The 15,827-nt window shown below is 37.5% G+C and overlaps 1 protein-coding gene across 4 annotated transcripts in view; it reads right to left on the bottom strand.

Annotated features, from left to right (window-relative positions):
- CycK (cyclin K) overlaps positions 1-15,827 on the bottom strand; it is a 215,275-nt gene that overhangs the window by 72,310 nt on the left and 127,138 nt on the right. The gene's annotated exons all lie outside the window — the stretch shown is intronic.

The following is a 15,827-nucleotide window of genomic DNA, read 5'->3' as shown; positions in this document are numbered from 1 at the left end:
CCCACCCACACCATCAATACCATCCAACAAATTTCTATCACCCAGACATACATAAGAAAGCAGCTTATTTTCAGCTATGAGTGAACATCATAAAGAATCCAGTCACAAATATACTACAATAGAGATTATAAGATCTTGCATTATGAGCAAAAAGGCACCTTGCTCAACATTCTCAAGAGCATTCACATCGATATAGATCAGTTTAGGAACCCTTCTTATAATTTAAATGAAAACAATGGGGGAAAAAAAAAAAAAAAAAAAAAAAAACGAACATTCTACATGAAACATTCATTCCATATTATATTTGTCAGCATTTCTATTTTTTTTTTTAAACCCTCCCTCCATCTCTCCAACTCAACACCACTCCTCCCTTCCCCTCTCCCCACCAACTCAGCACCTCCCTCTCCTTCTCCCTTCACTCCTCCCATCCTCGAAAACACAGCTCAACCCGCAACAGACATGATCAGTGAAAGCAAGGCCATTCGAGAGGGCAACTGTTTGATAAGTAAGTTTAAAATTTTCTTCACATTTATTTTTTACTTATTAGCCCAAGTTTCTCATACACACTCATTTTTCCATTACAGATTTGAACTTCATTGGCAGTTTCCACTATGAGTCACATACATTTTACCTGGCATTTGTTTTATTCTCAAACATAGTTTCTCCATTTTTCACTGCCCTCTTGACTATCTGTGATTGTGACTCAGTGAAGTCAAACTGTCATTTTAAATTTTAGCACAGTGAATTCGTCCTCGTATTTTAACCCCTTGAAGGTCACAGCGCAATATATTGCGTGTAGCGGTAAGTGCCGCTGTGGTTACGGCGCAATATATTGCATGTTGGAATTTGATGTGATATATCTTCGTAACTGTATGTCCTTGGACAACGATTCAAAAACAGATAGCTCCCGACATCTGTTAGCTCTGAAGTCGTTAGGTTATTGTTATCATCACGGGGAGCGCTGGAAATGAAATGTTTTTAAGCGGATGTCTTCAGCTTTAACGAGTCAATTACAAACAGTTGAAAATGGCTGCACCAAGTCGAGCTGACTTGCTTACAAGCGACGATGCAGTTCGTGAAATTCTTATGAATGATGAAAGTGATTGTTCAGTATTTGAAGACAGTGATGAAGACGATGTAGGATGTATTACTGGAAATAATTCAAGTGGTGACGACTTAAATGAAAGTGAGGATGAAGTCTTAGAGCCACCACGCTCGAAGGGAACGAAGGTAAATAAAGTGCCTAGTAATCACAGAGTTTGGGAAGACGAGGCTATAACTAACCAATTCACGCCAACCGCTTTTAACTTTGATGACAGTAATTCAGGAATTCAGGATGTTTCACTGACAAAACATTCTTCAGGAATTGACATTTTCAAAAAATTGTTTCCAGTGACATTAGTACAGAAAATAGCTGCAGAAACTAGTTTATATCAGTCACAATTTATGAATAGGAAGCCCAGCATTTCACCCCAAGCTCGAGCACAGAAATGGAATGATGTCACGGTTGATGAAATGTATGTTTCTAGGAATTAGTTTGCTTATGGGCCATGTAAACAAGCATAAAATAGATGAGTACTGGTCTACAGATCCTCTTATTCACACACCCATCTTTTCCCAGTTGACGTTTTGTAACCACTACAAAGCAATCCTACAGTTTCTTCACTTCAGTGATAATTCCTTACAAATTCAAGGTGATCGACTGTACAAACTTAGGCCTGTTATGTAACATATAAAAGAGATTTTCCCATTTCTTTTCATCCATTTCAAGATGTCTGTATTGACAGAAGTCTTGTTTTGTTCAAGGGCCGGTTGTCTTTCAAACAATACATACCTTCGAAACGGAACAGATTTGGCCTGAAATTATTTGTGTTATGTGACTGTGCTACCGAGTATATCTTAGATATTATCTTGTACACTGGAGCTACTACAGAACTTATTGATTGCAAACCTTGGGTTTTCTTTGACAGTAGTTATGACAATGATGAATCCCTATTTGAATATGGGCCATACCCTATATATTGACAATTATTACACAAGCCCAGAGCTATTTGAGACTCTACACTCGCAAAAACACATGCTTGTGGAACAGTAAGGAAAAATCGAAAAGGCCTGCCAACTGCTTCTAGAAAACAAACGAGAGGAAATGGAGGAAAAGCATACGTCCAACATTCTTTCTGTCAGATGCATGGATAGGAGGGAAGTTGGCATGCACACAACTACACATTCAAGTGGAATGGTTCATACGGGGAAAACAGATCACAGCATGGGAGAACAACGAAAGATACCAGGTGCTTACAAGAAGAAAATGGGGCCTGTTGATAGATCCGACCAGATGATTACTACTGTCCAGTCCACTCGCAGGTCAATCAAATGGTACAAGAAATTGTTTTTCCATTTCTTGGAAGTGATAATACTGAATTGCTTCTTTATTGAGAGGATTCTGAAAGGACACAAGGGGTCACTGAAATTGTTTCGAATGGAAGTTGTTCGTTCACTAACTGAAGCAGGGCCTACAAGAACTTCATCTATTTCTGGTGGTCGTCCGTCTAGCAGAGATAATCCGACAAGTCTAACTTTTTTTTTTGCTCGTTGCTTTACGTTGCGCCGACACAGATAGGTCTTATGGCGACAATGGGACAGGGAAGGGCTGGGAGTGGGAAGGAAGCAGCCATGGCCTTACTTAAGGTACAGCCCCAGCATTTGCCTGGTGTGAAAATGGGAAACCACAGAAAACCATTTTCAGTACTGCCAACAGTGCGGTTCGAACCTACTATCTCCCGAATACTGGATACTGGCCGCACTTAAGCGAAACCAGGAAGAAGACCACCTTCAAGAGTGTGCCATGTGTGTGCTCACACATCAAGAAGGGAGAAAAGGAACACAAGGACTATCTACCATTGTAAGGAGTGCAACAAAACTCTTTGCCCTGTACCTTGTTTTGAAGATTATCATACAAAACAACATTACTAAGAATGATGTTTCACAATTTTTGTGCTTAAACTAGTTGTTTGATGTCTTGTTAACATACTGTGTTAAATTCATTCTTTTCATTAAAATATAAAGCCTTTTGAGGGTTGTTTTACAAACATGTGCAAGAACCTAAATTTTGGGGTGTACAGTGGGCTAAGAAACCTGATTCCCAAAGGGTTAATTGCAATACACTGCACGTCTAGACTAAGAGGTCCACAACCTCGTCATAATCGCTTATTGTTTTCATTCCATCATGTCTCATTCATTTTCACTCTCTTCTTCATTATGTTTTAACATCAATTATGTAAAAAATATGTAACCTTTTGTTCACTGAAAATGGCTCAAACAAGCCGAAACATGTATGACTAATATTACTCCATGTAAAGATGGAGATATGTACGTATTGAACAGGAGGACAAATAAAATTTCCTTTGTAAAGTGAAAACCGTCATTACAGAATGATTTTAATATCTTGTAATACTACTGTATTTTAAAACAAGAAGAGTGACATATTAACAGCAATGAATTGATATTTTAGATATTAGTAATATGACGAATCAGCTGAAGATGATCTATATACACTGACAGAAAAAAAATATCCAAACACCAAGAAGGGATTGTGCTAGATTAACACGTTTGTACATCTGAAAGATGACGTTGATTCAAATTTCCTGCAAATCATATTAGCGTGGCGCTAATAGCGGCCCCATGACATTGCACATCAGGTTTGCTTTAAATATGGGCTGTACTGTGCAAGAGCATTAGTTACCTGTGAGAAATGAGAAGGTTAGAGATATAGTAAAAGAATGATGATGATGATGATGATGATGATGATGCTGCTGCTTGTTGTTTAAAGGGGCCTAACATCCAGGTCATCGGCCCCTAATGGTACGAAATGGAATGACAAATTAAAAGTCCAAAATCCTCCACTGACCAGAATTCAAAACGTGAGGACGAAGAAGGATTGGATGGACATGAATTTAAAACAATCAGTGGATCCAACCTGCAATGTCTCGCATTCACAGAAACTGACGTGAAACAACAGTATTACTGACCAAGGGACTGCGTCTATAGCATAATACTGAATCGATGATGCTTTTAGCCTAAAGGGGTCCAAAATCCAAGCCATCGGCCCCTCATAATTATCGCTACGAAAGTAGAACCATGGTATTTGACATGTTGTGGTACTAATCAAAAGTAGCATAGATTCGCGGCATTCCACACAGTATGGTACTACTCACAGGTAATGAAATTCGCACATGGAATACAGACCTATGGTGTTTCGCACATTGTGGCGCCATTTACAGGCAACGCAAACCTATGGTGTTCATCAGATACGTGTACTAACCACAGGGACCTGCACTATCCCATGGTGTTCCTCATATAGTGGGTACTAATCATAAGCAAGCCAGAACCATGGTGTCGTTCCTAAAGTGATACTAATCACAGGTACTCTAGAAGCCGGCAACGCACACTGTTGTTACTAATCACAAACCTATTTGGCACCTAACATAGTGGTACTATTTGCAAGTAAAAGCGACCCATGGTGTTCCCCGCGCGGTGGTACTAATCACAAGTAGTTTTGTGGTTCTAATACAATCATCCCTTGGTCGCCCCTTACATGTAAAAAAAGAGCCACTACAGAACATGATAGAGGCATCTAGACATAATTGGTATGGACACATGAAGAGAACGACAGAGTAAAGGATAATCAGGATGAACGAAATGGAGATAACAGGAAAATAGCCATAAGGAAGACCAAGAGACAGGTGGGTAAAAGGAGTAGAAGAGTGTGTACAAACAAGAGGAAAGGTCTGGGCAAGAGTGAAGAGGGAGAAGTGATATTGTTACAGTGTCAGCGATTTCCTTAAGACAATTCTAAAAAGCAATTGTAATTTTACTGATTACTTGTTGAAAAATACAGCCGAAATTTGTTAAGATGACCCTGAAGGGATCGCCAATCAACAGTTGCTATAGGTGATAGCCGCACAAACTTTATTTTTTGTTGCTCAAAATGGTTTTCGGCTTTACACTTAATATACATGGTTAATTAACAGAATTCCGTTAAAACTTTTAAAAATGTACCGGTAACTGAAATTACAGTAGTACTGTATTACTGTGTTTACTGTACAGTGTTAGTGAAGTGGGGCTGCGAGGAATTTCACTGGCTTCCACTTGAGGTGTAGGTCCATTGATCGGCACATTATTTGTTCTTTGCTTCTTAAACCATCTATGTAAAGATTCTTCAATATCTTTGTGCTCAGATGATATGGACGCTTGATTTACAAATAATTTTCTTTGAGGAGAGACTGTATTTTTTCTCTGTCCTTCCAAATTGTAGAAATCATTCAGTGTGATACACCCAATTCCTCCCTACGGTGATATTTGTTTCCCCACTTTCTAATCACCACATTATGTGTGACTTTTTTCATTGAACACTTTTGTTTTGTTTTCTTTTGCAACAGCTTCACAGTGATGCTTGCCTTGATGTTTAAACAGACAAACTTATTTGTAATCTACTAACAAGCATTACACTGTTGTCAGCAATCCACAAATAAGTAACAAACAAAAATCAACATTGGGCGTTATAGCGATACATTTATCTGAAAATGTGATCAAAATACGTTGTTATATACAACAGGCTATGACGTAATAAGCAAAGTCGTACCAAGCAATTTTTTAAATACAATGTTTATGTACGATTTAGACGGGACCGATAAATTTTACCATTATATTCAATACATCGTTAAAAGTGATGTCGCAATAAACAGTTTTGACTGTCATTTGTAATTGATTAAAATATTTCTCAGCAGTAATTCAGTCCATTTTTTTTTCTTTTTCTTTTACTCATCCCACAACTGCTCATTATTGTCCTTGTAACCTGGCACACAACCCTTTATAAACAACAAACCACGCCTCCGTCACAGCAATAAGAATGTACTTAAAGAATATAGAACTCATTAAAATGCTGTGCTGACTAACAATTAAAGAACAAACTAAACAAAATCATTATGCTGTCAAAGGGCCATACCGAGTATTGTGAAATTGGGAGATATCTTGCCAAATCTAGCCATTTTGAAGAGGGCCATAAAGGTAAAATTTATTTATCATCATTATTATTCAAAAATCTGGAGGTTTTTGAATGGTGAGGTGGCAATCCAGTAGATTCAGCCCTTGAAAAATGTGTAGTAAACAATAAGCAATGACCTTCAGATTACCTTCATTTTATTCTGTGTGGAGGTCTGAAGCTTTACTGTTAATCAAGGGAATGTCACACGAACATTCACAGATTCATAAATGTTAAAAATAAACTGAACTTCGGCATGCCATGCAAGGTATTGCATTAGCAACTAAATCACGTACCAACTGGCATGCAACAGTTTCGGCCTGATGCCGTGGTGCCAACTGCAGACAACGGCAAGTACACAGGCATGCGGAGAAGTAATCACACTTTCTTTTCTATACACTAATGGGAAAGGATTGCAACAACTAGAGATGTATTTCATTGATCAGTATACCAGGCAAGATGTTTACTGGTATTTTTGAACAGGGTGTGATCAATGGTTGAGAGTAAGTTGGATAAAAACCTGTGTGGTTTCGGACTACAGAGAGGCTGTCAGGACCAGATTTTCAGTATGCGCCAGGTAACTGAAATTTAAAAAAAAATACATATATACATATATATATTAAATACCATTTGGAGTTCTGTATTCGCATTAACCTCGACCACCTTCCAATACTTTTCCTTCATTTTTTTAAAACTTAAAGGTATTCAAGCACAGATTTGTCATCAGGTACTATAAATCACTTAACTTCCGCCTTCCTCAAATTATATGATTTTTTCAATTTTTGTCTTTTTGGTTCTAATTGAGGTATGGAGTTTGTTTTGGCCTAAGAACACTCAGTGGATCGAGCTCTTTCATTTCAGCTCTTAACTATTCAAATTGGTTAATTCTTAGGAAAGTTATGATAGCACATTCAATTTGACGTCTCATTTCTTCAACATTTTTTCTCATTGAAGCAATCATATCTTTCGTTCTAATTGAGGTATGCAGTTCGTTTTGGTCTAAAAACACTCCGTAGATCAAGTGCTTTTGTTTGAGGTAATAACTACTTAAACTGATAGGTTCTGAGAAAAGTTACAAGTACATTTGTCTCCATGACGAAGATCTTTGAAGGACTTCGTGGCATTGTTCCAAGGAACGTTTAATTCAATTTCTTTGTGTGATGTATTTTCAAGAGGGGCTGCCTGGCCGAGGCAGTAAAAGCGTGCTCGGTTTGCCCAGAAGGACGTGGGTTCGGATCCCCGTCAGGAAGTCGTAAAATTTAAGAAACGAGATTTCCACTTACGGAGTTGCATATGGCCCTGAGGTTCACTCAGCCTACACAAAAAATGAGTACCAGGTTAATTCCTAGGGGCAAAGGCAGCCGGGCGTAGAGCTAACCACTCTACCCAATCACGTGCCGAGGTTAACAATGGTGGAAGCTTTTACCTTCCACTTCTCCAAGGGCCTTCATGGCCTGTACGGAGTGACTTTGCTTTGCTTTTACTTTTTTATGTATTTTTAAGTGTTTTGTTGACATAATATTACATTCTATTACCAAAGTAGATCATGTGCTTTATTTCATTAACTCAACACTTTGCAAAATACATCCGTGAGGATAGTAACGAACAACACCATACTTTGTACATTGCGGGCGGAGCCAGCAGGAAACTGCTAGTAGTCTCTTAAAACCAAACTTGAGGTAACTGAAAAGTCCTACGAGAGGAATAGACAGTCATGTTTATGTTTGGAGCATCTACGCAGGGCATATGACAGAATATCGAGGGGAAAATATGTTCACCATACAGGGGGACCATGGGATTAAGGGTAGATTATTAAAAGCTATCAAAGGAATTTATGTTGACAATGGGCTGCAGTGAGGTAGGAGAAGTTCTTGGTTTAAGGTAGTTACAGGGGTTAGATAAGGCTGTAATCTTTCACCTTTGATGTTCATAATTTACTGTACATGGATCATCTAATGAAAGGTATAAAGAGGCAAAGAGGGATTCAATTAGGTGGAAAAAGTAGTAAGCAGTTTTGCCTATGCCCACAACTTGGTCTTAATGGCAAATATTACTGAAAGCCTGCAGTCTAATATCTTATAACTTGAAAAAAGCTGGAATAAGTATAATATGAAAATTAGCCTTTCCAAGACTAGTCATGTCAGAAGGTAAGAAACCTAAGAGAATTGAATGCGAGGTTCTGAATATAAAGCTGAAACAGGTAGATCATTTCAAGTATTTAGGATGTGTATTCTCCCAGGATGGCAGTATAGTGAGTGAGATTGAATGAAGATGCAGCAAAGCTAATGCAGTGAGCTTGCAGTGTTGTAATCAACAGTATTCTGTAAGAAACAAGTCAGCTCCTGGACGAAATTATCTTTACACCAGTCTCTTTTCAGACAAAAGTTGCTTTAAGGAAGTGAAAGCTGGGTGAACCTGGGATATCTTATTTATTAATTAGAAGTAACAGACATGAAAGTAGTGTGTATGATCGCCGGTACGAACAAGTGTGAACAATGGCAGCAGCGTTCTCTGAATGAGAAGGCTAAATTAGGAATGAACTCAACTGATGACGCCGTTATGTGAGGTGAAGGGGGGAACATAGAAGGCTAAATTAGGAATGAACTCAACTGATGACGCCGTTATGTGAGGTGAAGGGGGGAACATAGGTTACCTAGGAGAATAAAATGGACTCAGTCATGGAGGGTGAGAAAAGTAGAGGGAGACCAAGAAGTCAATGGTTAGACTCAGTTTCTAACTATTTAAAAATAAGAGGTATAGAGCTAAATGAGGCCACAGAAATAGTTACAGAGAATTGTAGTGGCATTTAATAAATTCACAGAGGCTTGCAGAATGAATGCTAAAAGGCATAACAGTCTACATACATCACTATGTATGTAGTTACTCTACACCTCTGAAGGACATTTTAGTTATACTGTATCTTTTTCCTGGTTGCTTTATCCTCATTCCTGTCCATTTTTAATTAATTTTCCAGAAATATGGATTAACCTTGCATGAAGCTTAGTGCACAAAAAGCATGAATAAGAGATAATTAAATGTACTCAGGCTGATGAGTTATATTCATTTCCCCTTATATAGATCCAGACATGTTAAGACAAATACGGAATGGTTTCTCTCTCCATCACTCCCAACCCACTGCTGTGCTCCAGACAAAATCATGTTGTTCTTAACCAAAAGTTTCTAAATTATAATACTCCCAAAACAGGTTTTGATTCCAAAATCAAATATAACCCTATTATAAGAAAATCACAGGGTTTTGTGTTTTAAGAACATGTAGTTTAGGAAATACTATATCATTTCTGCAATCTCAAACAATTTGTCTTTATCTGAAGCATAAGGAAGTCTATAGTTAGATGAATATTAGTTTTTTTTGTTTGCTCCTATTCTTCCTAGTTTTATCACTTTATTATTCAATGTAAATTTTTAGAACGCATTTCTCTTACAGAATTATGAACTTGTATCTCTCATATATTGGGACAATGAAGGTCAAGAGTGTGCACAATCGGCAGACAATGAACATACTGGCGGAGTGGCGGCAATATGGGTGGGCCTTGTTACAAGAAAAACAGTAGCGCCAGTGAATTTTGAGGCTCGCGATAAGCTTCCTTCTAGAAGAAGCTGATTACCAATGGACCAGGCCTCCAAAATGATCTAGAAGTGGAAACTACTAGAATCATCTGCGGGCTTATACAAAGAGCGATGCTAACGAAATTAAGCCAATCTTGAGCGAGTCGGTGTTGTGTCAGTCGTGAGTTACGAGTCCTTTAGCGATTCAAGGTCTTGATTATACAGCACACTGGGAAGTAAACTGTTCCAGAATGAGGCTGCACGGCAAAAGGTTTATTGTGGAACAGGAGTTTGATGTGCTGGAGGTCCGTGTTATTACCCAAGTGCGTATTACAGTTGTGAGTAAAAGGTGTGTTGCGGGGAAAATTCAAATGCGAGTGAACTTATAAATAACTGATAGTAGTAGTTATTAATTTCAAGGTTACTAAAACATGCTATCTTTTCCTGTAGCAATTTTAGTTTTAAGGACCCCAATAACCTGCCACAATAAGATCACAAATAAACTTCAATAAATTTTAATTTTCATCAATTAATTTTCTACAGCTCAATACAAAGTCCACTGACAAAAACACACTTTTTCCTGATTTTACAGCAATGTAATTTGAGAGTTCCTTCTAAACTTTTCTTCCTCTTCATTCTTTCACGATTTAAAATAAGTGACAAGATAGTGAAAAATGTTGATCAGAGTGAAAATATATATTCAAAGTTTTTTCCATTCTTTTTTCTGTTCTACTTTTAATATGAACCGTCTACAGAATGGTTTTCAAATTTTGTCCCTGCAATTTGTTTTTCTCTTCGGAATTATTATGGCTTCTGAACACAGCAAATCAAATCTATCCTTCATTCTACAATTATCAGCTAATAGTTGTATTTCATAATTTAAAAAGTATGTACAAGGCACAATACCAGAGGATGAAAGAATACAATTCACAAAGTCATTCAAATATGAATTATTTATTTAGATTGGTAACATACAACAGCATTGCTCTGAAAGAAGGACACATACTGTATATGAAAAAAAAAAAAAAGAAGAGTGAAAACAACAGAATACCCTGTAAGGAAAGAAAGATGAAAATACCACTTTAACCAGGTTTCAAAGCTGAATTCATTTCTATCTGGAAAGCAAAATGTTAATCCATTTTATGAAAATTTAATTATATGACAATTGGTACAAAATTAAATAATTATTTTTAACTTGCAATAATGCTGGTCAATGCAAGGTAGCAAAGACTTCACAGAGGACAATTTTAAAATCAAATACATATTTTATGTGAATTACAAAATATGAAGCCAATTCAATCCATTTACATCCATACAAACTACACTCAAAGGACAGTACTCATAGGTTAGGATTATACACCACGGCACCACTGCAGATACACAGCATTCAGCAGCTGGCGAATGAATATAAGTGTCTCACCTGGACATTAGGCCACTCACAGTAAGATGATGTCACCTTACGGAATGGGTGTCCGAAAAAAGGGACATTCTATTTCTGAAGGCCTCCGTGGCTCAGACGGCAGTGCGTCGGCCTCTCACCACTGTATACAGAGGTTCAAATCCCGGTCCCTCCATGTGAGATTTGTGCTGGACAAAGCGGAGGCAGGACAGGTTTTTCTCCAGGTACTCTGGTTTTCCCTGTCATCTTTCATTCCAGCAACACCCTCCATATTATCATTTCATCGCATTTATCAGTCATTAATAATCACCTTGGGAATGGCAACTCCATTGTAATAATAGCCTATATATGGTTCATTCATTACATTCCTGACCTCGTCAAAGACTGGAAAAACAGGTTGTAGGTTTTCATTCATCTATTTCTGAAGCTATGCAAATATCCAATATTCCACGTTACAGCGATCAATCACACCAGCTGAAAGACTGTGACCAGCAGTGTCTTGGGAGAATGGCCAAAGGCAACTGACGAGTCACACTGGTTTGAATTTCTGCCATTTATTAAATGGTCTGTTTAAAAGTTACATAGTTGTTTAAAATACCTTGGGCATGTTTTGATCTGACTTAGAGGTCATCATCAGCAAAATAACAAAGAAAAAAGACATATGACAGAATTCAATGCCGCACCTACTAGACGCATATGCGGCAGATCAGTGAGGCCGCCATTAGCATCCAAACACGACCCAGGAGAATGACCTGGATACTTCCACGTCATTCTATTCAATGCCTTGCCTTGGATCATGATTCTGCTATGTGGACCATGGAGGTATGAAGGTATATGACAGAGAGAAGAGTCCACATATCAATAGTTTGAGCTGATGGTCAGCTTCGAGTATGGAACAGACCACGTACGGCGATGGATCCCAGTTGTTAACAAAGCACTGTGCAGGCTGGCAGTGTATGTATGAAGAGTGTACTTGTGGCATGAATTGGGTCTATTGATCTGCCTAAACCAGTCCATGAAAGCTCACCACTATGTTCAGCTGTTGGGTGACCATTTGCATCCCTACTCTAGCTTCACGTGCACCCATAACAATGGGTTATTTCCAGCAGGATAATGCACACATGCATAGGTCAGCCAATATCAGGAATGGTCTGTTTAATATTTTGGAGAATTCCAAAAACTGGCATGATCCCAACTGCCACCCAATTTGAACTCAACCAAGTTTTTATAGGGCCATTGGGAGAGGTCATTTTGTGTCCGTGATTCGCCACCTAAATATACAGGAAGTTATGGGTAGCTACAGAAACAACATGGATCAATATCTTTCCAGTGGTCAGCCTCACACACGATGAGTCAGTCGCACCAAGCTGCTGCATTGAACTGTTCTACAATATAACATGGGCCAATCAAATTACTTCTGTCCTCTGCATGTAATATTTAACTGGGCAGCGTGTTTCAAACTACAGTAACTGGATGTACTAAACCAGACTAGGACTAACCGAAATAGCATCATTTCACATATAACAATGGATTCAATATTTATATATGTTTATGAACAGTAATATACTAAAAACATTCTATGCAGTTTACAGCATTTTTGAAAAATGAAGAAAAAATTGCCATAAGCTTGAGATATATTTGTGAGTAACACTTGAGTGAATGGCTGGATTGAAGAGAAAATAAAACTGTGCTTTAAAGCTGATGCCAAACTAGTAACAGACAAGCTGTGACAAGGAGGGTATTTTGTGCAGAATCTTCCAAAATTAATTACTGGTTAAGAGGATCAAACTTTTTGCCTCGTGTACTAATTCATTGGTCTCTTTCATATAAATGCACAGGAAAACAATTTCTGCATGGAGCAAAATAAATCTTGAATTCAACTCCAATCAACTAAACAACCAGATTATAGGCATGGAGAGTTGGTCAGATCTATTTATTCTATCCAGTTTACATTTATTTACAATTTAACATAAACTTCAATTGGGAACTAAAGAATATTCCTCAAATCTAATATATTAATAACAAAATAAAAATAAATAAATAGCAAAATAAAAATCTAGTCTAGGAATGACAGTTGATCTCTTCCTATTCACAACCCCTTAATTGATGGCTGAAAGCTGATATAAAATATTGGAAGACTTATTAAGGTCCAGCACAACACACTTAACTGGTTTACAACAGTTCATTTTATTTCATAATCTTGATTAAATCTTTTCACTGTCAAGAAAGGTTCCTCATAACATTTTCTTGTTAACATTCTGACTCAGGATGATCATAAGAAGTTGTTACCATTTGACAACATTTAATTTCATAATGAAACGTAAAAAAACTTCCATGTGCATGAAAACCGGAGTAGTTCAGGTCATCTGCAATCCATAAATTAGACAGCAATGCTCACTTATTAAGTAACCATTAGGCATCAATAACTGTTTTACAAAATAAATTACATAGTTACTTCACATGCACCAATCTTCAATGAAAGAAACACTTCCTGTTGCATTTTTAACAACTGTCCAGCTATGACGACCTCCCTTCTCAGAGCATTATTTCTGGACACCTTGTTCTCACTAGCAAATGACTAAGCATAAATCTCAACAAGATATTTGCATGGAACTATGTAATAGGCAACCAATAAAAGAAGATATAATAATGAACTACAGTACTACTCCAGTTTAGAAGTCTCTACCATGTTGCACAATTCATATATAGAACAAATTACTTCCTAAAACAGCGAATCTTATTTGAAAAATTAAGTTCCCCGAAGGAAACTATAATTAAATTTCATCGATTGTGAACGTTAAAATATCCAAGCTCTTTACGCTTTTCTCAGTCATGAAATAACCATCATTTCACCCAGTGTGGCAGTAGGCTTGTCAGTTGGATTGCCACACATTTTGAAGGTGCTGATGGCATGTGCACCATTGAAATAGCACTGTATACCTGCTCTTGTCTGTCATTGCATTGTCTTACAAAGGAGACTTGCAGCAGTGTCCCAACAGTGCACTAGCCGCTAGCGACTAGGAAAGGTGTGGCAATACAACTGACAAGCCCACTGCCACACTGGGACTGAACACTGGTAATTTCATGATTGATGAAGATTATTGCTTAAAGAGGCCTAATATCTAGGCCATCGGCTATTTCATGGTTGAAAAAGTATGAAGATTTCAAATATAATTATAATTGATGACTATACACAATATACCACACACAAATACTCACAATATTCACCCCTTGTCTTGTCACAATTCTTGACGCAATCTTGCCACTTATCTTTTCCCACACACCACTTTTCTAGCAGTACAGAGCCTGCTGCCTTCACAAAATGTTCTTTTTAATGACTCGATACGTTAACGAGGATTTGAGAAAAATCTTCCTCCTATATAACATTCTACATGTGATAGTCCAGTAGATTAAGATTCAGGCTTCCTGACAGTCAATCGACACCAGCACAGAAGTTTAGCACACTGCACTCTAGCCAGCATTATGTCAACACTGCCTTCTGGGGGGGCACTAAGTCTTGTTGGAATATCCAGTGTATACCCATTCACTAAGTGGTGTTTACAGGCTTCACAACCTTTTCTGAATATTGCTTCGGTAGTGTGCTGACACAATTTCACACCCCTTTTTCAGAAATACTATGATATCGCACCCTTACTGACAGAACTCGCATAAAACAGTGACCATTTCTAGCCCTATTATCAACAGGGTAAGTCTTGTATTATTTAATAGTTCGTTATTAAAATTTGCTTATAATTTAGGGGGGTCACACCAAGTCAAATATCTCCACCAAATTCCAGTCAAATATCTCCACCGAATTCTTGTTTAACTGTGTTTGTGTCTCTTTCACTCCTGATCCCATGTTGACTGTACGATGAATTCACAACTAAGTATTTATTTATTTTCCACTTAGTTGATACAATGATTGCCTGAGCAATTGCATTATGGTAAACACCATTGCAGGTGACCTAACCTATTATACAGACCTAAATAAGAGAGAGAGAACTTATGGCATATTAGGTAGTAATCAAGATATATGATAAAACTGCAACGCCTGGGCTAATTCGGAAGACCATCAATGTCAAACTATAATTTTATTCAACACACATGACAGTAAAAATTCTGTACAATATTCTATTGTATTTTACAGTATATCATTCTGTTACAGCTATCCTAAGCGAATTTTCTCTCGTACAATAAAATTTGATTCTGATTTTCAAAATTCTGTAGAAATGAAATGGTAATGAGATTACATCAGATTTTCAAATTCAGTTTCTTTCATCAAATCACCTCTGTAAACACCGTTTGTTCACTGTCGAAAGAGGACAGTCTCAAGATCAATAAATCCCAAATGTAAAAACAGCCATATGGTAAATATGCAAGAGAAGCAGCAAATAGAAGTATGAATGCAATTTATAAAATTTCAATTAAGCATGAAAATCTCCATGACTGAGGAAGCATACAACCAGTGGAATCCCATTAGTACATTCCTCAGTAACACGTTTTCTTGTATATAAGGTCGAATTATAAAAGTCCTGGTCCAAAATGTACTAAATATAAATAAAATGTAGTTTTAGTAAGCAGGAGCGGGTAAACATGCTAAGTTCAAATTTTGAAGACTTCATTCAATATTTTAGCCAATTCTTGCACATTTATCAGTCTAGTTGGATCTGCAGCCAATGACATACAAGTGACCTTAGTGACACGATGAGTGTTAATGAGACAGATAATGCTTAATTATCCTTGCAAACAGCAGGCATCCTGTATTTTATTTTGTAAATACTGAAGCACGTCCTGGGGCAAAGATAAAATTCTCGTTTTATG

The sequence above is a fragment of the Anabrus simplex genome, chromosome 1 (assembly GCF_040414725.1).
Source record: "Anabrus simplex isolate iqAnaSimp1 chromosome 1, ASM4041472v1, whole genome shotgun sequence".
Taxonomy (NCBI): Eukaryota; Metazoa; Arthropoda; class Insecta; order Orthoptera; family Tettigoniidae; genus Anabrus; species Anabrus simplex.
Note: the sequence above shows the minus strand (reverse complement) of the source record. Positions and strands in the feature narration are given on the sequence as shown.